The sequence below is a fragment of the Vicugna pacos genome, chromosome 17, assembly GCF_048564905.1.
Source record: "Vicugna pacos chromosome 17, VicPac4, whole genome shotgun sequence".
Taxonomy (NCBI): domain Eukaryota; kingdom Metazoa; phylum Chordata; class Mammalia; order Artiodactyla; family Camelidae; genus Vicugna; species Vicugna pacos.
In genome coordinates this window covers 46,784,334-46,811,609 of record NC_133003.1, presented here as the reverse complement: position 1 = coordinate 46,811,609, position 27,276 = coordinate 46,784,334, and positions in this window count along the sequence as shown.

Here is a 27,276-nt window from a genome sequence, read left to right as displayed (position 1 = left end):
CCAGGAGTTAAACTTTAAAAATATTAGCTCTAGAGCCTGTTCTCTTAATTAAGGCTGATTGTTCTCAACAACATGCATTTTTCAGGAAAGAAGAAATGTGATTCTGACATAAGGAGGATTATTGTGTAAGGTGATCTTAAACTCTCCTTCTAAATCTGAGTCCCATCTTTCTAAAAATAGATTTTTTTAAAACTATAGTGTTTGACCTGAAAAGAAGAATTTCTGCTAATGTATTTACCATGGGTAAGAACAACTACTTTTCTAAGTAAACAAACTTTAAATTCTATTTCCTTTTGAGCTAACATAAGCAAATTTTATACATTTTAAAAAATATAATTTTGGAAGACATAATTTATTTCTCATATTGCCATTCTGTGACCATAATATTTCATAGTTTCATTTTCATTTTTTATTAAAACAATGGTTGAAAATGACGGTAGAGCTAATGCTTGAGTAATGATTTTTACTTCCAACGCCTTTTCTTTGCCTTGACCACAATATTTTTTCCAAGCCCATTTTCTTTGATTCTTGGTAAAGATCACATCATCCACGTCCTTAACAGCTGATGAAATGGTGGAGAATAAGGAGCTGTCAGGGTGTCATACTTAGACCACCAATTCCATTAGATTTCCCTTTTAGTACATAAGCTCTTCTAGAGAAATCAAGCATTATTATAAAGCTACCAATTGCTGTTTGCTCTCATATAGCTTTGTACTATTATTTTGAAAATGCATTGCATTTTAGTTGTATATGCATATGTTATGGTTTTTTTAGTATTTGCATTGTAAACCTAGTGGAGCCAGAGATGCTATCTGCTTTCTTCTTCTGTTTTTTCTTTTTTGTTTGTTTGGTTTTTTTTACTGGTTATCCAAGCAACACAGTGTTTATTAATAGAAGATGAATAAAAGCAAATAATCAGTGAATAACTAAGAAAACAAGTGACAAGACAGAATTCAGGAACCTCAGTGCTGGCATGGGTGAGGCAGTGTCAGAAAAATGACTTTGAGTCTTCAGTCCAGGACAGGGAATTACCTGTAACCAATTTAGGCAGGAAGATTAGGGGAAGCAATATGGGATAAGGGCTACATGGATAACCACAGACATCCAACTATGTACTTCAAGGAGCTGTGTCTGGATATTATAAAGCCAGGACGAGAGATACAATCCAACAAAGAACTTTGACATTTAAGAAACTATTAATCAATTTGGCTAATGCTATAATACAGAATTCCTGCCATACTAAAGGAAATCCATTAAATAAATATTCACAAATTAACATGGGCATAGAACTTTGTTAAACTGTCTGAAAATCACACATATAATATTTGCTTCCGGACTTGAAGAATCTCATAACTATTTTGTAAAGATAGAAAAACCATCATCAATATATGGGAATACATAAAATTCAGAGAGTGAAAAGATCTAAACCCACAGAAATTTACTACAGTAAATGAGATTGTCTGATGGTGTGCTAACAAAACCAAGTCAATTTATTAAGGTGGAATCCTCAATTATCTTGTTTGAGACTTCATTGATAGTATGAGAATTAATATATAAGAGATTAGAAACTGAATGTTACAGTGAAATGTTAAGTTCAAGAAATCCTTTCTAAATACAAGGTGCGACTGAACAAGCATTTATACACTAATTATTTCTAATAATTAAGGGGAGTAGAATTTAATTTCCTTTTCAGAATATCACAATTTTAAGAGGAGAATATGAAAACTAATGTATTGAGGTCTGATCATTAAATTAAAACTTTACTTTAAACTTTTGACTAATTTTTAATCTTTTTTACCATATTGCAACTAACATATCTACAATTTTTGCATTGTCATTCACCATATAGTAATATATTATAAACATTTAAACTAAAATTCCACTTCTTACAAGTTATTTTGTCTTTCTCATGCATCAATTTAAATAATAAAGTGGCATGTGTATAATAAAGTGTTATGTATTACATAGATTATAAGGCTAATTTTAGGAATCTAATCTAAATTAGATTTTTCTCAATAATAAAATATTATTTAGTTTGGTTTCAGATAAGCATGTGGGGAGAAATAAAGTACGTGACCTTGTGTAGAGTATATCTATGTGGAAAGAAATCGATGATCTTGAATTTGTCTGCTTTTGTACTACTATATTCTCAGTGTCAGAATCTGCCTGACTTTTGTAATAGATATACTTCCATGACTGGGTATGTGGTAGATATTCAAACTCTTTTTACAATTAACTATTAAAAATTAAATTTGTATTAATTAATATCCTTTATAGACAGAAGAATCATGTCACAATAAGACAGCTCAAGGAGTTATCAAAATATGAAAATACATATAATCATCATTCAGATTGAGACAGAACATTCCTAGTACCCAAAAATCCCTCTTCTGCTCACCTTCAGTTACTATGCTCAGCCTCTTCTTCCACAAAGATAATGGCAGAACTGAATAGAAGTGGTTTAAGAAAAAGATCTAGGTTTTCATAAATGACAAGTTAATTGTCCCCAAACCACTTGCCTTACCAATTTGAAATGCTACATGAATCAGTTATTATCCTTTCATTTGCTATCACTTAAATGTATTTGTTTCTAGTATCAATACTGCATTTATTAATCAACTTAGACATATTGTAATATATGTTTTAAAAAATCTTCACTCATGACTTGCCTTTATCTGAATACATATGTCTTAGTGTTCTTGCACAGGTATTAATCTAAATGAAATATGTCAAATGAAAAATGCATGAAAATTTTACTACTGCCTGATAAAGTACAGATATAGATTAAATTACTTAAAAAGAACATTAGCATCTTTACAAAATGGAACCCTCCCAATTATAACCTTTGTTTCCTTGTATATTCAAATCTTTTTCATGCACCTCAGTGAAATTCTCCAGTTTTCTTCATATAATCTCTTTAAGCTTTTGTTATGTTTATTTTTTAGAGATTTTAAATTGGATTTTACTTTGGATAAGATCTTTTACTTCCATTTTATTTTCAAACTGGTTATTATTAGAATCTTCAAAAATTATAAATTATTCTATTTTATAAGCAGCTAGTTATTGGAGTTTCAATTATTTATAATAGTTTCAAAAGAATTTACTGAATTCTTGCTATTAAGTTAATAACTTTTATTTACTGAAAAAATGGTATTGATTTTGAGAGAAAAAAAAGCCTCATGCCACCTATGAGTAATATCACTAAAAGGAATAATACTCTCTCTCTCCTGTGCCTCTTATTTTCATTCATGCAGTTGAGCCAACATTTCACTAAAACTCTGAAGGTCGAGATTATAAAACACAAGATTTTCATATTTTTCAGTAAACATTCCTCTTCAGCTACCCAGTAAAGATCCTCTTTAGTAATCTGAAAACCACTTTTTGTGGCCTCAGATACGACTACAAAATTTTAACAAAAATATTCAAGGAATAAGTAAATTTCAAGTAAGACTAGAGAGAGTAGTTAAGAATAGAAATGAATTAGAAGTTTTCTGGCCCACATGAATTTAGTCATTGCTCTGGGAATTTCGACATGAGAAAACTGACTTGGATCGGGTAACTGCTCCAAGTTGAATGCCCTGAGAAGCAGACTGTGAGATGGAGAGTAACATGGACAAAGTTTATTAGGAAGTGTTCTTGGGGTCAACACTGGTAAAACAGAAAGGAAGCAGGAATAGCAAAGAGAGACACTGACAGCAAAGTAGTTACAATGAAGGCCTCGGCAGATCCTTTGGAGAGCTTGGAGGCTAGGGTGGCCCTCAGCATTATCTTGTTGTCACAAGTTGGGGTATTTTTACACTCCTGTGTGGAAAAGTCACTGCATAAAGGCGAACCCCAAGAAGACTGTGAGTGAGGCTGCTATCTTCAGCAGAAGGAAATTTCCAGTGAAGGCTGACAGGTGAGGGCTGTTTGCCAGCAGCCAGGACAACAGTTATGAGGAGTAAGTTCATGGATACTGAAGGGGGATGTAGGCAGAATATTACACTATCCACAAGTATAACCTCTGTGTCACCATGGAAAGTCAAATGGATATTAGAAGAATGAGACAGATACTTAGAAGGAAAATCCTGTAAACCACAGACAAGGAATCCAACATCATTTCCTAGCAAATAAATTATTAAGTAGACATTTCTTAAGCACTTTGAATGAATGGAAAATGGTAATTGAGAACTAGAATGTTGAATTAACTCATTTCTATTTTCTCTGAATCTAACAGCTTAAATTGTGCCAAATAAGAAAACTGGAGCTGTAAGCAACAGTAAATGCAACAAAAAATAAACCGATTTTCCATCTAAAGATGAAAGGAAAATAATTTGGAAAAGGAAATGTACATATATGTGTAAATATGTGGTGTGTGTTTGTGTGTGTGTGTGATCCAGGCTTTTGATAAGTCTTGTTTCATTCCAAGCTGGCAAAACACACCCTTGGTAAGACTTACAATTGATGCTGCAATAATGGATGACTGTCAGACTGGCATTATACAAGAGTAAAGTCCTACAGCAGTGTTTTATCTTGTTATCTATCCCATTCAATCATTAAATAATGGCTTGAATAAAAGTATATTTTGCTTAAAATATTCCTTGACCATATATGTATCAGGTGTAAGGTGAGGTGATCTATGTACCATATATCATCTGAGGGCATAATGAACATATTGATGAAAATCTATAAATGATTCAATCCAGAGAGGAACAGCTCATGTATTAGATGGAAGCCTGAGAATCCCTGAAGATAAATCTATCAGCTATAATCATATTATATATCAGACAAGAGGAAGTATAATAATTACAAATTCCACAATTTGGTTCTAAAAGGAAATTCACAAGCAAAAAGATAAGATTGAAAAAATTAAGACAAATACGTGAAGAAAAATACCACCTCAAGGGTTTTAGCTTACTGTTAATTCTATACATTTCACTAGTGTTGTATAAAGCAGCTAAAATCATATTAAATGTAACTATTTTTCCCATGAATAAGACTGTAATTCCATATGAAAGAATTTTCCAGGTAGAAAGCCATATACTTTACAGCCAAACTCTACTTACTCTGTCCTGCCTTGAGCCCATAAATTATCTTTTCGCTAAGCTAGTTTGCAGTGGTTTACTGTGGCTTGCAGTATGATTCCCTTTAATCTAGGCTGTAGGAGAATTATGACTTATTCCATTTTACTCTAAAAGGCAGGACAAAAATTAACCACTAACATTTCAAAAGAGAAATAATAGGATTTAGCTCACTAGGGAAGTTTCTTTAAAATGTAGACAATATGATTCAGAAAATCCTGCCAAATAAGATAATATGTTCTAAGTCACTCAGGGTGTTCAAGAAGATAATACAAAAACTTGGAGATGATTTGGGCATCGGATGGGGAAATACACCAAATAACCTCCGAGTTACAAAGTCCAATTCTAAGTAGTAGAATTAGAATTCTATGTAGTAGAATTGAGTAGAATATTTAGGATATTTTTTGCCTTCTTTTTTATTGAAGTATAGTCAGTTTACAATGTTGTGTCAATTTCTGTTTCAGTCATATATATATATATATTCATTTTCATATTCTTTTCCATTATAGGTTACTACAAGGTATTGAATATAGTTCCCTGTGTCTATAGTAGAAACTAGTTGTTTATTTATTTTATATATAGTAGTTGATATCTGCAAATCTTGAACTGCCAATTTATCCCTTCCACCCCCTTGACCCCTTGGTAACCATCTTCTACTAAGTCTTTAGTTCACTTCTAAAGATCTGTGATTGCAATGAAAAATTTTATAATGAAACAATTATTCTGCCATTAAAAAATAAACTGTTTAACATATAGTCAGTCAAATAGCTATTCTCTAGCATGCCTTTATAGTGCCCCCTCAAAATAAAATGAATGTAGAAACTTACTGTTATAAAAATGCATAATCATAATTTAGGCAATTTCTTTGGCATTAAGAACATACAGTATAGGTCTATGACTTTATTCTCAAAAATGTCCAAAAGTGAGCAGCATTAGCAAGAATTCAGAGAAGAGGAGGAGCTCTATGTACTGAAAGGAAAAATGTGGCAAGTTCGTAGACATAAGACTGGCCATCAAGTTGGGGCTAGGTTATACTGCCTAGCAGTTATTTTAGGGGCTTTGGGTTTTATTTTCAAGGACAGTGGAGAACTATTTCAGAGTTTTAAGTAGAATGTTAGGCTGGTAATTGCTAGATGCTAGTGTGTCAAATCATATAGACAGATATCCTCCCCAGGAGTGGACCTCTTCTAGCCCCTCTGCCACTCAGGGTCAGAATTTTAAGATAACACTTTCACAGTCCACACCACACTTTTCAATAATAGTAATTATGAGGTTCTAAATTATTCAGAAAGAATCTAAAATGTCATAGCTGACAGTAATTTTGGAGATCGCCTACCCTAGACCTCCTATGTTAAGAGGCAAAGAAAAAGTCTAAATATATTAACCTGTGTATTAAATATATCACACACTTAGAGGTGGATAGAACTAGAACCCCAGCATCTACAGCCTGGGCTCTTTTCATAAACCCATGCCAGTAGCTATGTATTTTCATAATTCTAAAAAAAAGTTTTCATTACAATGCAATAGTATCACATGTCTCTCCAAATCTGCTTTATTGAACATTCTAAAGAGTGTAACAATTTAAAAATAAATATGTTGTTGCAAAATAATACATACAGCCTATAGTATATGCATTGACAATATTAATATAACTATGATTTTTTTTATGTTCAAATATCTGCATGCAGACTTATCAATTCATTTACAGGTATAGGAACATTAGAAGAATGCAGTAAAAGTTCTCACATTCACTCTATGCAGAACTATCATTAGTCACTGTAAGACAGCTGAAACTGTTCAGTGGAAAGCACATTGGTTTCGGCAGGAAATGATTTTATCACCATTCTTACTACTATCTAGGAAAGCTATCTGATTACCTTGTGCTCTATTTTTTATCATAATGGTAACACTGGTTAACATTTTCTTAGCACTCATTATGAGCCAAGTACTATGAATGTTTCAATATTAATGTTTCCAATGGTTAAATATTTTAAAATCTTAAATCCTTAATCATGTCTACAATCATAGGATATAGTATTTTCATTTTCACTTTACACACAGGAAATTGAGGATCAGACAAAAGTTATATAGCTTAGGAAGTCTCAGGATTGGGATTCGAACTTGGGCAGTGGAGTTCTAGAGCTTGTAATTTTAACTGCTACACTATTTTACTGCATACTCCTAGATTCCTGTACTGCATTTGAAAAAAGTGGGAACAGTGTAAATGAACTCTAGAGAAAAAACAGTTACTTTTGCATTTAAGACAATGAGATATTGTACTTGTTTTCAGATCATGTCATGGTTATGATAGAAAGTAATTTAGAGAATACACAGAAGTATTGGAAAGATCTGGAAAATTGAACGAGCACAATTTTCAACATGAAATGATACACGTGATAAAAAATGGTGCATCAGTCTCACTGCAGGCCGTAGGAGATGGCAGAAGAATATAAAATCAACAGTTTGGCGTGAATATGCAGTTCCCTCAAAAATATGCCTGGTATTTGAGGTCCTGAGGCTCAGTCTAGCTTGGGAGCCACCTTTTTTCTACTACTTACCCTTGTGACTCACAATACCTTCACCTATTAACTAGGGATATTACTTCCCACTTCACAGCATGTCAATGAGATAGCACAAAATGTGAAAACCACTTGGGGAACTGTAAAATGACACACTCATGCCTTGTATGATTATTTTTATTAGCAATTAATTATTTAAAGCCCACAGGAAAGTAGTATTGATATGAAGCAAAAAAAGAAAGGGGAGATTGCCCAAGTAAAATGCATTAATTACTCATATAAAGGATGCATATTTTAAACATATTTTTGAAACAAAAGTACAGGTGCAAATAATGCATACAGTTGACCTTCTGTATCCGCAGGTTCATCTGCAGATTTAACCAACTGTGGATGGAAAAAAATTTTTTTTTAAATTCCAGAAACTTTCAAAAAGCAAAACTTGAATTTGCCACACAATGGCAACTATGTACATAGCATTTACATTGTATTAGGTATTATAAGTAATCCAGAGATGATTAAAGTTTATGTGAGGATGTGCACAGTTATATGCAAATACTATGCCATTTTATACAAGGGACTTGAGCATCTTGGGATTTTGGTATCTGCGAGGGTCCTGGTCCTCTCTCCTCCAGATACTGAGGGACAACTCTGCCTATAAGCATAACAAAATGACTGGCCATACTCACATCAAATTGTGAAAAAATAGTTTTCTTGGTAATGATCTTGGAGGGATAGTAGGGTTGGAGGGTGATATTCTTTTACATAAATGTAGGTACAATTATGTATACACATGTATGTATATACACATATATGGATACATATGCCATGTGCATGCATACACATATAAATCATGACAGATACATGACAAAATTACAGATGATTTTCATTGTTTCGTCTTTTATATTTTTTAAGAATCATAAAAAAGGATGGTGAAGCATTATATAAAAATCTACCTATAAAGAGTAGAAATACACATATATACTCTTAGGTAAGAGAAACTATCAAGCCTTTAAAAGCCTACATAGATAAGATGCGGCCAAGAGGACATTGAGATAATATGAAAGTATGTTTCACTTGATTAGTGAAATAGAAACTGAAATATTGGAGAAAGCTCTTGATTCACTTGTAGAAACTAATAGGCAACATTTATTGAACACTCCCATGTGTCAGGCATAGTCACAAACAATGTCACATAAAATCCTCCAGCTAATTCTATGATTGAGACACTATTATTATTCCCATTTCACGGGTGAAGAATCTATGGATAAGAGCAGTTAATTAACCCCTGAAGGTGATCCAATCCATCAGTGGCAAAACTAGGGCACTCGCACAGGTCTGCCAGGTTGTAAAGACCTCAGCTTACCACCTCCTCATTGTTATAATGCTACTGACTGGTGGAAACAACAAACACATGAAAGCACAGATTTTGGAGAAAAGAGGAAAAAACAAGGTTTTTAATACAAGGCAGAAACACTGAAAAAAATACACTCACCACCATATATCATACAGACTTCTCAGGGTTTAAATAAGCTCAGGGCAGGCCATTGTGAAAACAAGGGAAACAGCAAAGTCCTTGAGACAAAGCGGATCAACTATATGAGGAACACACCAGGTACTGGAAAACATTGCTGCTGCTGAACTTCAACTATAAAGCCTTTGCAGAGATTGGCTTTATGACACTCACTAAAAGAATGGCTACATGTGGCAAAGAGAGCAATGATTTAAAAAAAAAAATGCACGCTTCTTCTGGGTTACACTCCAAGGAAATATGCCAGGTGTAAAGGAGTTAGATAGAAAAACTATGAGGATTATAGAGGCAAGTAAAGAAAGCAGTAGAGAGAGAGAGAAAAAAGAAAGCAGTAGAGGACTGTAAGCAGTAAGTAAGCTGGAGAGAATAAGCCACCAGAAATAGCTGCAGAAGTATTTCAGCAACCAGATTACTCCCTAGAAGGCAAAAAAAAATAGGGAATTGAGACTTTTAAAGAAAAAGAGGTAGTGACTCTTTCTGAAGCAACTGGGCAAAAAGTAAAAGAGGTGGAGGCTAGAGAAAGAAGTTATCATCATTTATGCTTCTGATTCAAAGGTTGAAAATATGAAGAAATATATTTATTTATAAAATCCAAGGTGCCTCCAAGAAATTTATCTTATGTATATTAATCTTAAAAAACACATTTTTCTCTAATGAAAAAACTCTCGGATAAAAAAGTGTGAAGGAGCAAGGGTATTGTGAAAAACTCAATTCTCATTACAATATAGGAGGTAGAATCTGTCACAGTTTGAACGACAATTGGTTTGAATAGCAGACATGTCCTTTAGCACTTGAAAGTAAAATTGCATCCTATTTTCTACTGAAAGAATGCTATGTTCTCCTGTGGGAAACAATTTCTGCCTTTCATAAAACCAAATGTCTGCCACCTATTGGTTCTCTCAAATTATCTCTTTGGGCCAGTAGGCTCAATTATTAAGAGTGTTATTAATAGTGAGCTAGTCTCAAAGATAAGGAGGACAAAGAAGCAATTTCCCCTGGGTCTACTCTGGAAAGATAATCTACAAGCGAATTCGGCATTACTGAAATGCTTACATCTAAAGTATCAGTTGAAACAAAGCATAAAACATGAAATGACTGGTCATCAATAGAGGGGAAAAAAAGTAAATGAGATAAACTGACAATGATACTAGGCTAGATAGATCCCATATAACGGAAAGAGATAAATCAGAGATGAGACAGCGAGTGGAGGTGGCGGTGGGGGCAACTACTGTTAAAAGAGAGGGAGGCATAAAAATCATGGAAGACAGAAATCTGATATATTGCTAGAATGAGTATCAGGAACCTAGTCAAGAGAAAGGGAAAAGATGGAAGAGTTAAATAATTTGGCACAAGGACTATAGAAGTTGAAAAATAAAACTCATCAACTTCAGTGTAATTATTAAGGCACACATTTCTACGCAGTAGCCATACCCAGCCTGTATTTGGGATTGTGCAAAAATTACAGGATTACTAACATGCATGAAAATGTTACTAAACCAAAAGAAAAACTCTTCAGACTATGAGGGAAAATGGGAATACTTCTATTTAATAGGCTGAGATGAATGGTAGTAACTTCAAGACACTAAATTCAGAAGATTGAGTGTGGCTGATGTAGTCAACCCTGTTCCCTTCCTCAAGTACCCAGAAGGAATATCTGGTTCCTTTTGGGGTTTAATTTCAAATGTCTCAAATCTGGTGAGTGTTGGGTGCTATGGTCTAAGTTTGACGCCTTTAGGGATGACACAACAGAATAAGAGAAAATCAAAGACATTCAATTGCTGTCACTTAGGTTCTAGAGCACGGAGAACTGCAGAGGATGAACGAGAAAATTGTGAGCACTGAATCATACCACATAACCCTTCCATGGCTGGCTCTGGCCCAGTCTCTCCCCCAAAGTGGGAGCCCCAGCTCTCATTGATGCTGTCCAAGGACTCTCTTAATGTAGTGAAATCACAGAAAACTCAATGGCCACTAGGGTACTAGGTAAAAGTAAGGCAATGATGGAGGAGAGCAGGGACGGAAGAAACGACTGGAAGACAGAGGATGTGGTGGGTTGAACTGTGTTCCTCCCAGAGATGTGTTCAAGTATTAATCCCCAGTACCTGTGGATTTGACCTTATTTGGAAATAGGGTCTTTGCAGAAGTAAGTAAGAATAGATCATACTTGATTAGTGTGAACCCTAAATCCAATGACTTGGATACAGAGGCATACAGAGAAGAGGGCCATATGACGATGGAGGCAGAGATTGGAATGATGTAGAAATGCCAGGAGTCACCAGAAGCTAGGAAGAGGCAAGGAACTACACTTGCCTAAAGCCTCCAGACAGAACGTGACCCTACTGACACCTTAATTTCAGTCTTCTGCCCTCCACAATTGTCAGAGAATAAACCCTAGTTGTTTTAAGCTGGCCTGTCTGTGGTGCTTTGTTGTATAGCAGCCCTGGAAAGGTAATGCAGAGGGAGAGGAAGGGGTGGGAGGTGAAGTCGGAACAGACTTAACGTTATAGTCATAAGAACACAAGTGCACAGTATCTCGCTTGACCATTAATCTATATCTACTGCAAAAGGAGTCATAAACTGTCTTGCTGTAACCATGACAATACCAGTAGTGCCCATGTCGATAGGTTTTGAAACATTTTTGCTTTTTTCAAACTGATCAGCATAAAAATGTTTCAGTAGATGCCTGTCATTTATGTATATTCATCTATGTATACAACAGACAAATGTACTAATATACTAGTGTTTATTAAACATTATTAACTAAATAAAAATAGTAATTAGTAGTGGATGAAATAAGGAAAAGAGGAATATTATAAATTCCATTATATTTATTAATGGAAGTCACTTTTCCCACTAACCTGATATTATGTAACATTGTTAATGATAAAATTTTCAGTGGCAGCAATTGGATTGTATGTGCTTTTAATTTTTTTTTTTTAATTTTGCTTTAACAGTTTGTCCTAAAGCTTTGAGAAGCCCTGGTTCACACTTCCTGTGTTCCAGTACCTCTTGGTCACGAGTGTAAGAACCTCAGAAAGATACCCGGATGCCCTGTTGGAAGAGGCTTTGCTGGCTGTTCTTACTAAATCATGAAACTCATTTTCCACCCTCAACAACCAGGTAATGTAAAGTTTGGGTTAAAAATAGGCTAGTGAATTCCATCTCACTTGCTGTCTGTTAACTGCATTTTCAAAATAGTCAGAAGGTGTATTTTTTTCCAGTTTGATTAAAGTGATCAAACTTCATTAAACTCATTATGTAAAGGTATTGAAACAGCTTAGAAGATCTCCAAATCTCATTTCTGAGCATAAGTGTCCAGATATGAGAAGTTTTTATAGGTGATATACTTAATATTTTTTTAAAAACAAATCCACATAATAATGGAAATATTACCACACACCTGTTTTTAAAAGCTTTCTCCATTCTGTGATTTTCTTTGTAAAGGTAGTAATTTTTCTCGCTCACTGTTAAAATATCATTTTTACTTTGAAGATACAAATTAAGTGTGACAACAACACAATAGAGAAAGCTTCCTTTATAGGAGAAATAAGTAAAGCTCTACAAGGTGTGCTTTTGGGGATACTGGAAAACAGGACTGATTTCTTCCAATAACAATACTGAAAAAGTCCTATCTACATAATGACCAGTCAGTGTCTTTGTCAGGGGAGATGCCAACCCTTTGCACACTAACATAAGCAAGATATATGTAAATGTATGTATATCTATATATACTCGTATTTATGTACATGTATTTGTACACGCTATATACTATATAATACAGTATACATACTATATTCATACATATATGCATGTGTGTATATATGTATGTGCATGTATATAAATGTGTGATAATTGTGTATATATACATACTATACACTATATACTATGGGCATATATATATATATATATATATATATATATATATTCTGAGAGAAGAAGGATTCTGATCAACAATCACCACCCCCACCCCAGTGTCTTACACTTTGCATATAATCTGGCACTTTTGACTATAATATTGCATGCAGTCCTCACAACAGTCTATGAGAAATAGGTACTATTATTACCCTCATTTACAGAGGAGGAAAATAAAATGATAAGGATGTTAAAAAGTTAAATGGTGAGGAATAAATCACTTAGTAAGGGTTATACTAATAACAATTGTCAGGTGTTGAAATTAGAAGTATCTGATTCCAAAGCTAAGGCTCTGATATTAGCTGTATTCTGATTTCAGGTTTCAATGATAAAGAACTCAAATATACTGACATCTCTGAATTCTTAGTGTCTCAAATGGGGTAAAATTAGAGGCTGTAGAGGAATTAGGAGTGGTTAGAAGTTGATAATAAAGCCTATTAGGATAAAAAATCCTGATTTTGCTTAGGGTTCATTCATATTTGTGATCTCTTTGTATAAATAGCTAAAATGGGCACAATTACATAAGAAATGCGAAAGCAAAAAGGACAGAAAATCATCACGCTATTGTGTGAGCTACTGCTTTGAGACATTTTCAAAACTCAGAGCAGATATATACAATGTATGTCAAAGCTTTATGAACTAGAGCAAAATAATAATGCAGGAAAGAAGGTTAAGCACAAATTACTTTTTTTTCTCCCCTTTTAGTACTTTCATGTCCTGATTCAGTAACTCCTGGCATGCTCTCTGGACATCCATTATGCATGTACAAGCAAAATGTTTCTGGCACCCAGTTGCAAAAAAGCCTTCTTCTGTCTGTTTGGTTCTTTATAACATTTGGCGTATTATGAACATGAACAGTATATTTAGGACACAAAAGGGAAATTTTCTTTAAGAAGAGAGAAAGGACAGTGTTTCTCATGTAGGGCTCTCAGTACTGGTTGCCAAGAAAGCAGATGAGAAAATGAAAAATCACTGGTAAGTTTTTGTTGGAGATTTGGGACCAATGTATAATTAGAAAATAAGGGAAAAAGGAAAAACAGCCTTGCGTTCCAAGGGCATTATAGTTCAGGACACAATGTAGGTGCAGAAAAAAATGGAAACCAATAGCATAAAGAGGTCCTGAGGCGCAGTAAGAAGAGCTGGAGGTTACACCAAGGGTGTGAAGAGAAGAGGGCAATAGCCAAATATGGGACAAGAGTGCTGGCAGAAAAACTGAGGACAAAGATCAGGAATTCATGTCAAGAGGACACGTGGGAAAGCGACATGAAAAATCCTATAGCTCTGATAGATGGGGCTTTATTTAGTTTCAGCCAGTTGTACGTGAGATACCTGAGCTTGTTTAGACTCTAGCCTTTGATTAAAAGGGATAATAAAAAGCAGAAAACACCTGAACTTTACTTTCTACTCCTTCTCCCCAACTTTCAAAGTAAAATTTTTTATTAGAAATGGAAGACGGGTTTGAAAAGTGGGCCATGAAATACTACTCAATGTTCACTTTTGTAAAATAAAATTAATTCCACTTAATTATTCACCTATCATGTGCAAGGCACTGTGTTTAACTTTAAGAGAATTATTTAATCCAATCGTCAAACAACCGTCATTGTAGGGACATAAACAAAACTGACAATGAGTTGATTGGGTCATGGGCAGAAGACCATACATTAGACCTTTCCCTTTAATTTTGTATATATTTTTAAATATCCAAAATTAAAAAAATAATTACAAAAATAAGCAATCTTAGTTATAAATTATTAACTCCATTATACTCCTGAAAAATTGAATTTGGTAGATTTTAAATGTCTTAGTCATAGTCTGAAACAAGCAATGAGTGTCAGAGGTAGAATTTCGATCCAAGTCTCACTGGTTTCAGAATGAACAGTCCTAACACTACAGCAGGAATAGCAGCATCAAATGCACAACATGTAAACTATGAGACAGCTCCCACCTCAAAATTCTCATTTCAGGTCACAGTCTAGTATCAAAGCAGGTAGAGAAGAGAGACACTCATTTTCTTTCTAGATAATTTGCAAATAATATATTGATATCTGAAAAATATTTATCTCATGACATAAATTTTATCGGATATTGAGTGAATAAATGAGTTTTGATCAATAATAATATCAACATGAGTCTCATTCTTCTAAACTGGAGTTCATATTTCACAATATCTCAAAGTAGGGAGTTAAGAGAATAAACTCTAGAATCTGGTAGACCTGAGTTTGAATCCTTTGTCCACCACTACAGCTCTGTGAACTTGGTAAACCAATTACTCTGAGCCTCATTATCCTCCTTTACAAAATGGGGACAAAAAGGATACCTAAGCATAGAGGTCATGAAGAACAGCTTAATGAGGAACTGTGAGTAAAGTTCTTAGCTAGCTGTGTAGTTCACAACAACAACTTAAAAAGTTACTATTATCATTAATATAAACTCTGTACTACAGGCTTAAGGAAATCTTCCAGAGGGGCTAATACTTTCATGGAGTCTAAAAGATTGCAAGGGATTCCATTAGTGAAAAGAGAAAGGGGCAGCCATTCTAAGAGGAAATATCAAGCACAAAGATTTGGAAGCACGGATATTGATGGCGTCTTGTGCTATGTGGCTAGAACACAGATGACGGGAGTCATAGGAGATAAGCTTAGAAAGCTGGGTGGTAGCCATGTTGCAAAGCATGGCTTGCCAAGTGGTGTTGGCTGGAGTACACTGGCTGTCAATCTCTCTGATAAAAATCATCTGGGGTAATTATTAAGTATGAAGATCACCAGGATTTGTTCCTGAAAATTATGATTTCGTAGGTATGGATTGGAGTCCAGAAATGTGTTTTTTTTAAAAAAATTACTGTAAGTCATTTTTATCTTCAGAAAAATTTGAAAAACACTGGGTTTAGAATATGTCTGTATGTTTTATATATATTATATATTATATATACATAAATATATATAATATATCTATATGTTTTATATATAATATATATTATAATATTATATATATTATATATATTCACTCATATGTTCTTATACTCTATAAATATATGATATCCATACAATCTACAAACAAAATTAAAATATGCACATATTCTATAACTATAAGCAGAGCATATTTATACCTACATAAATATGGAACATGCATATATTGTATATATTACAATAGGATGAGTGTCATATAGTCTATAAATAAAAACTGAATAATCTCTATATATATTTGATGTATACATAAAACTTTGAGGAGTAATATGTATGTATATTCTCTGCATAAATGCAAAAACTATTTTTGTTATTTCTACTGTATTGATCAGTGTTTTCCAGAGAAACAGAACAAATAGGGTGTGTGTGTGTGTATGTGTGTATGCATATATATATATATATATATATATATATATTCAAAGACATTTATTATAAAAAATTGGATCACAGGATTATGGAGGCTAAGAAGTCTCATGATCAACCCTCTACAAACAGGAGACCAAGAATGCTGGTGCTGTAGTCACGGAGTCCAAAGGCCTGAAAACTAGGAGAGCCAATGGTGTAAGTTCTAGTCTGAGGGCAGAAGAAGATCAAAGTCTCAGCTCAAGCAGTCAGGTAGAGAGGGTGAATTCCCCCTTTCTCCACTTTTTTGTTCTATCCAGGGCTTCAGTGGATTGGTTGAGATCCACTCACATTGGGAACTGCAACTGGATCTACTCAGCCCACCAACTCATAAACTAATTTTACCCATCTCATCTGGAAACATCCTCACAGGCACACCCCGATATAATGTTTAGTCAAATGTCTGGACATCCCATGGCCCAGTCAATTTGACACATATACTTAACCATCACATCTACATATAAAAAAAGACAAAATTAGGCTCATGTGCTGTTTGTTTTGAGTGGGAAGGGTCTCTACTTCAAATCGTACGATTAAACACTTGAAAGCGAGAGAGAGGTCTCACCAACAAAGGATAAGAGCCGATCATTGAGTGATTTGCCAAAAATTTGCTGAAATACCTTACCAAACGTTTGAGAATTCTTAACTATCACCCACTGATTCATCTAAGAGACATACTGGATTCGAGGCCTGACAAGAAAAAGTCTTCTCAGCCTTGTGTGAAAAATTCTTTTAAATAAGCTGCCACCTTATCTTCCCAATTGAATTGTGCATGTCTTCAAGGAAATGGAAAATCTTTTACGTCCCCTTCATGATCTAGAATACTTTCATAATCCAACAGCATATACTCTCTACTAATTAATAAACATTAATTAACAGATTAGGAAGAAAAGAAAGGAAGTATGTTGGTAGAATTGTCACACAGTGTCAACTGAATATCTCCATGGCTGTTTTCCCATGCCAAAGAACATGCTTTATGAATTAAGTAGAAAAAATCAGGTTCATCTTGTAGGAAGTAGATGCAACAACATGGATTTAAAAAATTACAAATGAAAATTAAAACCCCACAACTCCAAAACCTATAGAAGTAGTTGGATGCTAAAACACTGGAAGTCATCAACATTAGTTCCTCTTGAAAGAACTGCATGAAAACATCAAAGATACGTGCTAAGATGTTTTTGCGCACCGTTGAAGAAAATGTTATTTCTTGGAGACAGTAATTTTGTGCAATTTCATTGTATAAGAAACCAGCTTTAAAAACAGAATTTCTTGAGCAAATCATAGTACTAAGACATAGCCAAGATGAAGACAAAGGTATGTGAAGCCCAGAGATATTTTGAGTATGGATGATCAGCATTACCAGATAAGAACACCTATAAAGGAGCAGGGTCAAGAAAATTTCTTGCAGTTGATTTGGAATAATAAATTTCAACATCACCCACAGATACACATAAAACAATCAGAAAGTGTTGGTGGAGGGGATAAAAGGAAGCTTGCTTAATAGTCTTTCTTCTGAAAAAAAAATTATTCTTAAAAAATAAAGCACTCTTTCACCTAACAGTGTTTTATTTGTCTAACATTGTCAAGTGAGGTAAAGTAGCCATCTCCCCTATTATTACTGTTTCTAGAGACTGAGCTGTGGTTTTAAAAGGTGATGGGAGAAAAAAAGCAATGTTAGTCTACATGCAAAAATTTCAGTGTCTTCAAATAGAAGGCAATATCAAAAACATAACTTTCCTCTGTTTAAAAATTTTAACATAGGAGAAAGAATGTATGTGGCAGCTCTTTCCTGAAAAAAGGGAGTTTTGCTTCACTTTACAAAAGACAGCTTTGTCCTTCGTTCAAGGAAATTATTTTGAAACCTGGGAAAGCAGAAAAATAACTGATTCAATGCAAAAGCATACAAACAGGAATTAACAATTATATTTAGGCAGTGTACAAATCACTTAAACAAGGTGAAAACGGCTAAAAACATGAGGATGGAGTTGAGTTTTAGAATTCCTCTAGTTATATTCAAATTAAAAGTGGAAAATATTTTTTAAAAGCGATTTGGAGTTGGGAAAATGACAACAAAACATCCTATATAATGTTACATAAAAATCCAGAAAGTCATCAATTCTGCTTTTGATGTTTAGCTATGAACACAACAAAAATAAATAAATCAATGGGAGGTCTTGTCAGTTAAGTTCAACCCCATTTAGCATTGGGTCAGTGAAAGGAAAACTATGCAAAGTGCACTTGTGAGGTTTCTTGATATGGAACTGTGAACTGGGGCTACAAATTGCTGAACATGTCTAAATTGATAAAATGATTATTGCCTGACACATACAAAAGAAATGATTCAGAATCCTACAAGAAAATTAGTCATAGATTCTCAGAATCACTAAAATATTTTTCTGTAATACATAAAGATATGATGATCAGATAACGTACACGTAACGTGACAAAACGTCAAAGCAAGCGTTGACTTTGGTAACATAAGTATTGGAAAACAACATAGTAAAGGCTGATAAGAGAGCCAAAAATGTTTCCTATGGTAATAGGCACATTTTAATCTCACACCAACGAATATATTCACATATATTTATGCCAACCAGTTTCCTATCATTATAATAAATTTATGCCAAGTACACCTTAGTTTTTAACACAAGGTACATAAAAGTAAAATAAAACCCTATTTCTTGTGCTATATGCCTTTTGGAAAGTATGACTTAATTTCCCCATGTCTTCCCCTGTGCTGACTGGGTGCTTAGTGCCCAGGCCAGTAGGTACAAGATAGGTAGACAAACACTCTATAAAGGTGTGTATGGCAATTGGTTCATAGCTCAACTGGTTACTGATTTCAAGTAGTAGAGTCCATTGACACAGACTATGTTACATGAACATTTCAGGCAACAATATAATTATAACATTGCAATTATTCACTGTTCTAATTTTTCTAAGCCATCCATATTTAGTGTTGGAGATATACAAAAATAATTCAATACATACAAAAAATACTAACCATTTAAACAGAACATTTTCAGGTGAAAACTGTTCCCAATTGGGAAGACAGAGAAACAAAGAACTCAACATACATGTATGAATATTAAATAAGTTTTACTTTTTTCTGATGTTTTTCAAACAAAATATTATATTTTTATACAACTGGGAAATATATACATTGTACATAACATATCTGACCTAACACTAATCACAATCTATATTATAAACTAATTGTATACTGTACTCCATTCTAACCATAAAGTATAGTGTAATGTTTATTAAGGTCCAACGAAGATATTAATGAAGATTTTGACAACTCTATTGTGATTGAAATCTATCTTTCAATGACATATTTTACATTGTAGAAGCGTAATAAGATGAAGAGATAAAGTAATAAAGAAATGCCTTGAATATATATTCTAGTATTACTCTGATAAATTGAAACAAACTCTAGGTGAAAGTAAACAATGATGAGCTGATTGATATTTGAAGTAATAGTTATTCTTTTAAATAAAAATGCGGCCTTTTATTTTGAATAAAGGATTTCAAAAATTCATATGCTAAACGAAAGCTTTTAATTGATCATGTTATTTAGATAATAAAATATCTTTAGTGCTTGATGGCAATGATGTTGATAGTTGAGGATGACAGAATACCAAAATGGAAATACATCTGAACAATCACAGGCTCTCTACAGTTCAAGAACAGGGATGTGTATGTGTCTATCTCTCTCTCTCTCTCTGTCTATCTATTGAGAAAGATGGAGGAGGGTAGGTAAAAATGCCCCACATAACAATTTTGCCCATGTCTGGTCATGTGAGAGAAAATACTTCCAATTAAATAAAATTATCTTGAACTTAAATAATTTCTAAATACCAGCCAAACTTATAGGAAGAAATTAACCCAAGTATATGAGCATAACATTTAATTATAACTCAGTATTTCCAGTTATTTTATAGTCAGATTTCAAATCTTTAAAATTGAAAATTCTTCATGCCAGTATATCTCTAGCTAATTTTAGATGAAGAATGCAGTATGATCAACAAATTAAATGCCCTCTCAGAGTCAAAAAATATAATGTGGTTTCCTTATTCTTTCTTTTATTGTGATGCCAAAAAATTTGTTTATATTACCCATCATCATAAATAGAAAATTGTAATTCTCATTTATATTAGCTCTTAAAACTATGTATTTCGTTAAAATTACACACTGTGAGCACTATTACAATAGTCAAGCTATGGAAGCAATCCAAGTGTCCAGCAACAGATGGATAGATGAAGATGTACTATATTTTTATCTATCACATACACATACAGACACACACACACACACACACACACACAATGGATTATTACTCAACCATGAAAATGAATGAAATTCTGCCATTTGCAGCAACGTGGATAGACTTAGAGAATAATTTGCTTAGTGAAATAAGTCAGACAAAGAGGAACACTGTGTATGACTTATATGTGGAATCTAAAAAAAAATACAAATGAATGTATTTGGTGAAACAGAAAAAGACTCATAGGTATAGAAAGCAAATTAATGGTTACCAGAAGTGAGAGGGAAGGAGAGAGGGGCAAGTGAGGGACAGGGGATTAAGAGATACAAACTACTATGTATGAAATAAATAAGCAACAAAAATAAGTACAGGGACTTATAGCCATTATCTTGTAATATGGAGTAAAAATACTGAATCACTATGCTGTACACCTGAAATTAATATAGTATTATAAATCAACTATACTTTAATAAAAATATTAAACACTGTGATTTTAAGAAATATATATTTTGGAGAATGATATTTTAAATCCTGAAAGCAATTAAATATTTTGCAGCTTCTTAAGTAGAAAACAGTGCATTCTGTAGATTACTACAGTTATAACAACACCTCTATCATATTCCATATTGAGGAAGGAAAGGAAGGTGACCCAACAGATTCAGAACATAGTCAAACATCATTGGAATGGCTTTTACAACTGTTTGTGCATTTGCACAATCACAAAGTTTGAAAAACGTAACCGCATTAGTATTCAATAAAAGCAGATATATTCAGTTCTTGTATTTGAGTAAGTGAATAAAATATTCAATTCCCCAAAAGTATTGAAAGACCAAGGTACTCTGTGATAACTTAATAATGTCCTTTTGTGAGGCAGGGCGGTAGCTGAGTCCTCACACTAATGAATTTAAAATCATGAGTAAACACAATAAAAATCTCTTTTATTCTAAAGAAATAATGGATAATAGTTGCTTCTGTCTGTATAAAGTTGAACTGCATAAATGGAAATGCTGAAATAAAAAGTCTTACACTTGTTCTATTTACTTCATGTAGTCATTTGGTATGTATGCATTCCAACAAAACTTTCTGTAAGTTTTAGTCATGTAACAGCCATTAAAAATTGTCCCAAACTGTGACTTCTCTCCTAAAGTGTATTTTGCCTTCTTAAAAAAGTCAGTACCAGAGGAGTGATGTCACCAAAGAGTAGCACAAGTTGTTCCTGCCTTTGCTCCCCTCACAAGAACAACTAACAACTATTCATGGACAATACAGCTCTGAGGGAAATGCCAATGAGCCTTTAGCACTGCTTTGCACCACAGTGACTGAGACATACTGTATTAGAAGGGTAAGAGGAGCTGACCCACAATGGCCCTCCCTCAGCTGGCAGGGCACCATGTTGTGAGGTCTCCCTTCAACCAAAGCCTCTTCCATTGGGAAAGAGAGCTTGAGGTGAAATACAGCTCTGCTTACAGTGGCACTGAAACAGAGAGCACAGCCAGTGGCTTTCTCTGTCTGCAGAGCAAAACTGGTGGTGTCACCTGACCAGAAATTCAGTGCACATTCTTGCCTTATTTGGACAATGAGCCATGCAGGTGCTGGGTCCCGCCCTGCTGCCCTTCCAGGGCAGGAAAGCTAATTTGGAGCCCCACTAACTGCTGAGTTTAGTATCTAAGTCCCTGACCAGAGAATCCAGGCAGCTGCAAAGCTACTCCTACAGTCTCACTTGGGCAGGGAACCATGCCAGCACTCCTATCTAGCTGATCTCAGCCAGTGGTACACTTCCCCAATCTCTAACCTCAGTTCAAACAGTTACCTCGCCCCAAAATAGATCCTAATAGCAGGCCCCATCTGCCCAAGGATTTACTAGCAGAAACCCAAACTAAGCTGACTGGTGGAGAACTATTTGCCAAAACAAGCCTGCACAGCATGGAAGAGGATACCGTATATTCAAATGCACAGATACCAACATAAGGAATTAAGAATCATGAAAATACAGGCAAATATGAGACCAAAAAAGGAAACAAGATTCTAATAAATAATCTTAAGGAAATGGAGAGCTATAAACTGTGAGACAAAAATTTCAGAATAGTCCTTTTAAAAAAGTTTAGTGAACCACAAAAACACACAGACAACTACAGAAAATTAAGAAAACAATGTGTACACAAAATTAAGAAAACAATGTGTGAACAAAATAAGAATTTCAACAAAGAAATAGAATTCATTAAAAATAAAAATAGAAATCAGTAAATGAACTGAAGAACTCACCAGAAAGCTTAAAGCAGACTTGAGCACAAAGAATTTAAAAAGTGACCTGGAAGATAAAATATTTGAAATTATCCAGTCAGAAGAGCAAAATGAAAAAAGAATGAAAATGAATGAAGAAAGTCTATGGGGAATTTGAGAATGAAAAAAAATGAATATTTTCATAATGGAAATTCCAGAAGGAGAAGAGAAAGAGACAATAAAACAATAATGGCTGCAAATATTCCAAACCTGGGGAAAGAAATAGAATCCAGACCCAAAAGGCCCAAAAGGTAACAAACAGTTTAAACCTGAATAGAGCCAAGACACATTATACTGTTCAAAGTCAAAAGACAAAGAAAGAAATTTAAAACAGTTAAAGGAAAGAAAGAAGTTACATAAAAAGGAATGCTCCCAAGACTACAGGTGAATTTCTCAACAGAAACTTTTTAGGTCAGAAGAGAACAAGATGACATTTTCAAAATATTGAAAGGAAGAAACAGCCAACCAAAAATACTATACCCAGAGAAGCTGCCCTTCAGAAATGAAGAAGGGATTAAAAATTTACCTGAACAAACAAAAGCTGACAGAAATCATTACCATCAGACCTAATCATTTTAAATGTAAACAGATTAGTTCTAAGCAAAAGACACAGAATGGTTATATGGATAAATAAATAAGATCCAATAATATGCCACCTAGAAGAGACACACTTTAGTCTTAAAGTCACACATAGACTAAGAGTGAAGAGATGGGGAAAAAAAAATTCAGGTGAATGGTAACTGAAAAAAAGCAAGGGTGGCTATCCTTATATCAGATAAAATAGATTTTAAACTAACAATACTAAAAAGAGACAAAAAGTTATTATATAATAATAAATGGGTCAGTGTATCAAGAAGATGTTACAGTTGTAAATATTTATGCACCCACCTTTGGAGCATCTGAATATATGAAGTCAAAACAAACAGAGCTAAAAAGAGAAATAAACAGCAATACAATGAATGTTGGGGACTTTAATACCCAACTATCAACAATATGCAGATCATCAAGACAGAGAGAATCAATAAGGAAATAGTAGATTGAACAGCACTGTAGATAGACCACATAGACCTAACATACATAGGTAGGACATTCCATTCAACAACAGCAGAAACCACTTTCTTCTCAAGTGCACATGGAACATTTTCTAAGATAGACCGTAAGTTGGTCACAAAACAAGTCTTGGAAAATTCAAGAAGACTGAAATAATAAGTATCTTCTTTGACCACAATGGCATGAAACAAAAAATCAATAATAAGAGCAAAAGTGGAAAATTCATGAATACATGTAAATTAAACAACAGTCTCCTGAACAACCAGTGGCTCAAAGAAGAAATTCAAGGACAAATGAAAAAGTCTCCTGAGACAAATGAAACTGAAAACACAATATACCAAAACTTCTGGAATGCAGTAAAAGCAGTTCCAAGAGCGATGTTCACAGCAATACATATTTATATTAAGAAGCAAGAAAAATCCCCAATAAACAATCTAAATCTATAACTTATGAAACTGGAAAAAGAACAAACTTAGCCCAATATCAGTAGAATGAAGGAAAGAGAGATTAGAGTAGACTTTTTTCTGTCTATTTTTTGGGGGGGGAGTAAGTAATTAGGTTTGTTTATTTATTTTTAGGGGAGGTACTGGGGATTGAACCCAGGACCCTGCATATGCTAAGCATGTGCTCTACCACTTGAGCTATAGCCTCCCCCTCAAGATTAGAGCAGATATTATTGAAATAGAGAAGAGAAAAAGTAGGAAAGATTAATTAAACTAAGAGTTTGTTTTTGAAAGATAAACATTTATTATCCTTTAGGAAGACCAGTAAAGAAGAAAAGAGAGTGGACCCAAATCAACAAAATTATAAATAAAAAAGGAGACATTACAGTTGATACCACAGAAATACAAAGAATCATAAAAGGCTGCTGTAAACACCCACACATCAGCAAACTGGACAACTTAGAAGAAATGGAAAAATTTTAAGAAACATACAAACTGCCAAGATGGAATTAGAAAGAATAGAAAGTTTAAATAGATAAATTACTAGTAAGGAAATTGAATCAGTAATCATGAATTTCACAATGAACACAAGCCCAGGACCAGAAGACTTCACTGGAAAATTTTACCAAACAAGTAAAGAAGAATGTTAACACCAGTCCACCTCAAACTCTTCCAAAAAACTGCAGAGGAGGAAACACTCTCAAACTCATTTTAGGAGGCCAAGGCCAGAATTACCCTGACACCAAAGCCAAAAAACAAACAAAAGAACCCCCAAACAAACAAGCATAAACAGGAACAAAAACAAAACAAAACAAACACTACCAGAAAAGAAAAATACAGATAAATATTCCTAAAGAATATAGATACAATGATTCTCAATAAAATAGTAGCAAAATTAAGCAATATATTAAAAGCAGCATTCACTATGATCAAGTAGGATTTATACCTGAGTGAGATGCAGAGATAGTTCAATATACACATACCAATAAATGTGGTACATCATATTAATAAAGTGGTAGAAAAAAATCATATGATAATTTCAACAGACAGAAAAAATATTTGACAAAATTCAACATCTTTTCACAATAAAGACTCTTAAAACATTAAGTATAGAAATAACAAACCAAATAAAGGCCATGTATGATAAGCCGATAGCTAATGTCACACTCAGTGGTGAAGGGTGGAAACTTTTCTTCTAAAACTAGTAACAAGACAGGATTGCCCAATCTCCCCACTCTTATTCAGTGGTACTGGAAGTCCTTGCCAGAGCAATTAGGGAAGAAAAGGGAAAAAGAAAGGCATCAGACTTGGAAAAGGAAAAGTACAGTTGTCTGTGTTTGCAGATGGCATGGTTTTCCATAGAGAAAAATCTACAGACTTCACTAAAAAACTGCTGGATATAATCAATAAATTCAGTAAGGTTGCATGGTACAAAACTAATACACAAAAATCAGTAGCATTTCTACACACTAACAACAACTTATCTGAAAAAGAAATAAAGAAAATGGTCCCATTTTTAAAATCATCAAAAACAATAAAGTACTTTGGAATAAACCAAACCAGGAAGTGAAAGAGCTCCACTCTGAAAACTATAAGACATTGATGAAAGAAATCAAAGATAGAAATAAATGAAAAGGTATCCTGTACTCATGGGTTGGAAGATCTAGTATTATTAAAATGTCTGTACTATAGATTTAATGCCATCTATAGATTTAATGCAACCCTTATCAAGATTTCAATGGTATTTCTTACAGAAATAGAGAAAACAGTCATAAAATTTATATGGAACTATAGAAGACCCCAAATAGCCAAAACAATCCTGAAAAAGACCAAAGTGGGAGGCATGATACTTCTGATTTCAAGCTATACTATAAAGATATAGTCATCAAAACAGTAGGGTATTGGAATAAAAACAGACACATAGATCAGTGAAACAGAGCTGAGAGCCCAGAAATATGCAGTCAACTAATATTTGACAAGGGAGCCAAAAATACTCAATGGAGAAAAAAATAATCTCTTCAATAAACAGTGCTGGAAAAACTGGATATTCATATGTAAAAGAATTAAGCTAGACCCCTATTAAACCACTTACAAAATAATTCAAAATGGATTAAAGACTTAAATGTAAGATGTAAAACCATGAAACTCCTAGAAGAAAATGCAAGGAAAAAACCTCCTTAACATCAGTATTTGGAAATGATTTTTGGGGGGATATGAGACCCAAAGCACAAACAACAAAATAAAAAATAAACAAATGGGACTACATCAAACTTAAAATCTTCTGCACAGAGAAAGAAACAATCAACAAAGTAAAAAGAACCTACAGAATGGGAAAAAATATTTGCAAACTACACATTTGATAAGAGGTTAACATCCAAAACATATAAAGAACTCATACAACTTAATTGTTAAAAAAAATCCAATTCAAAAATGAGCCAAAGACCTGAATAGACTCTGCTTCAGGGAAGAGATACAAAAGCCCAACAGGTACATGAAAAGATGCTCAATATAACTAGTCATTAGGGAAATGCAAATCAAAATCAAAATGAGATATAACCTTACAATTGTTAGAATGGCTATTATCAAAAAGACAAGAAATAACTAGTGTTTGGAAGGATGTTGAGAAAAGGGAACTCTCATATACTGTTGGTGGGATTGTAAATTGGTATAGCCGCTATGGAAAACAGTATGGAGAATCCCCCCCAAATTAAAACAGAACTATCATATGATCCAGCAATTTCACTTCTGTGAATATATACAAAGGAAAGTAAAATACTAATTCGAAAAAAATCTTCACCCATCCTGTTCACAGCAGCTCCATTTACAATAGCCAAGACATGCAAACATCCTAA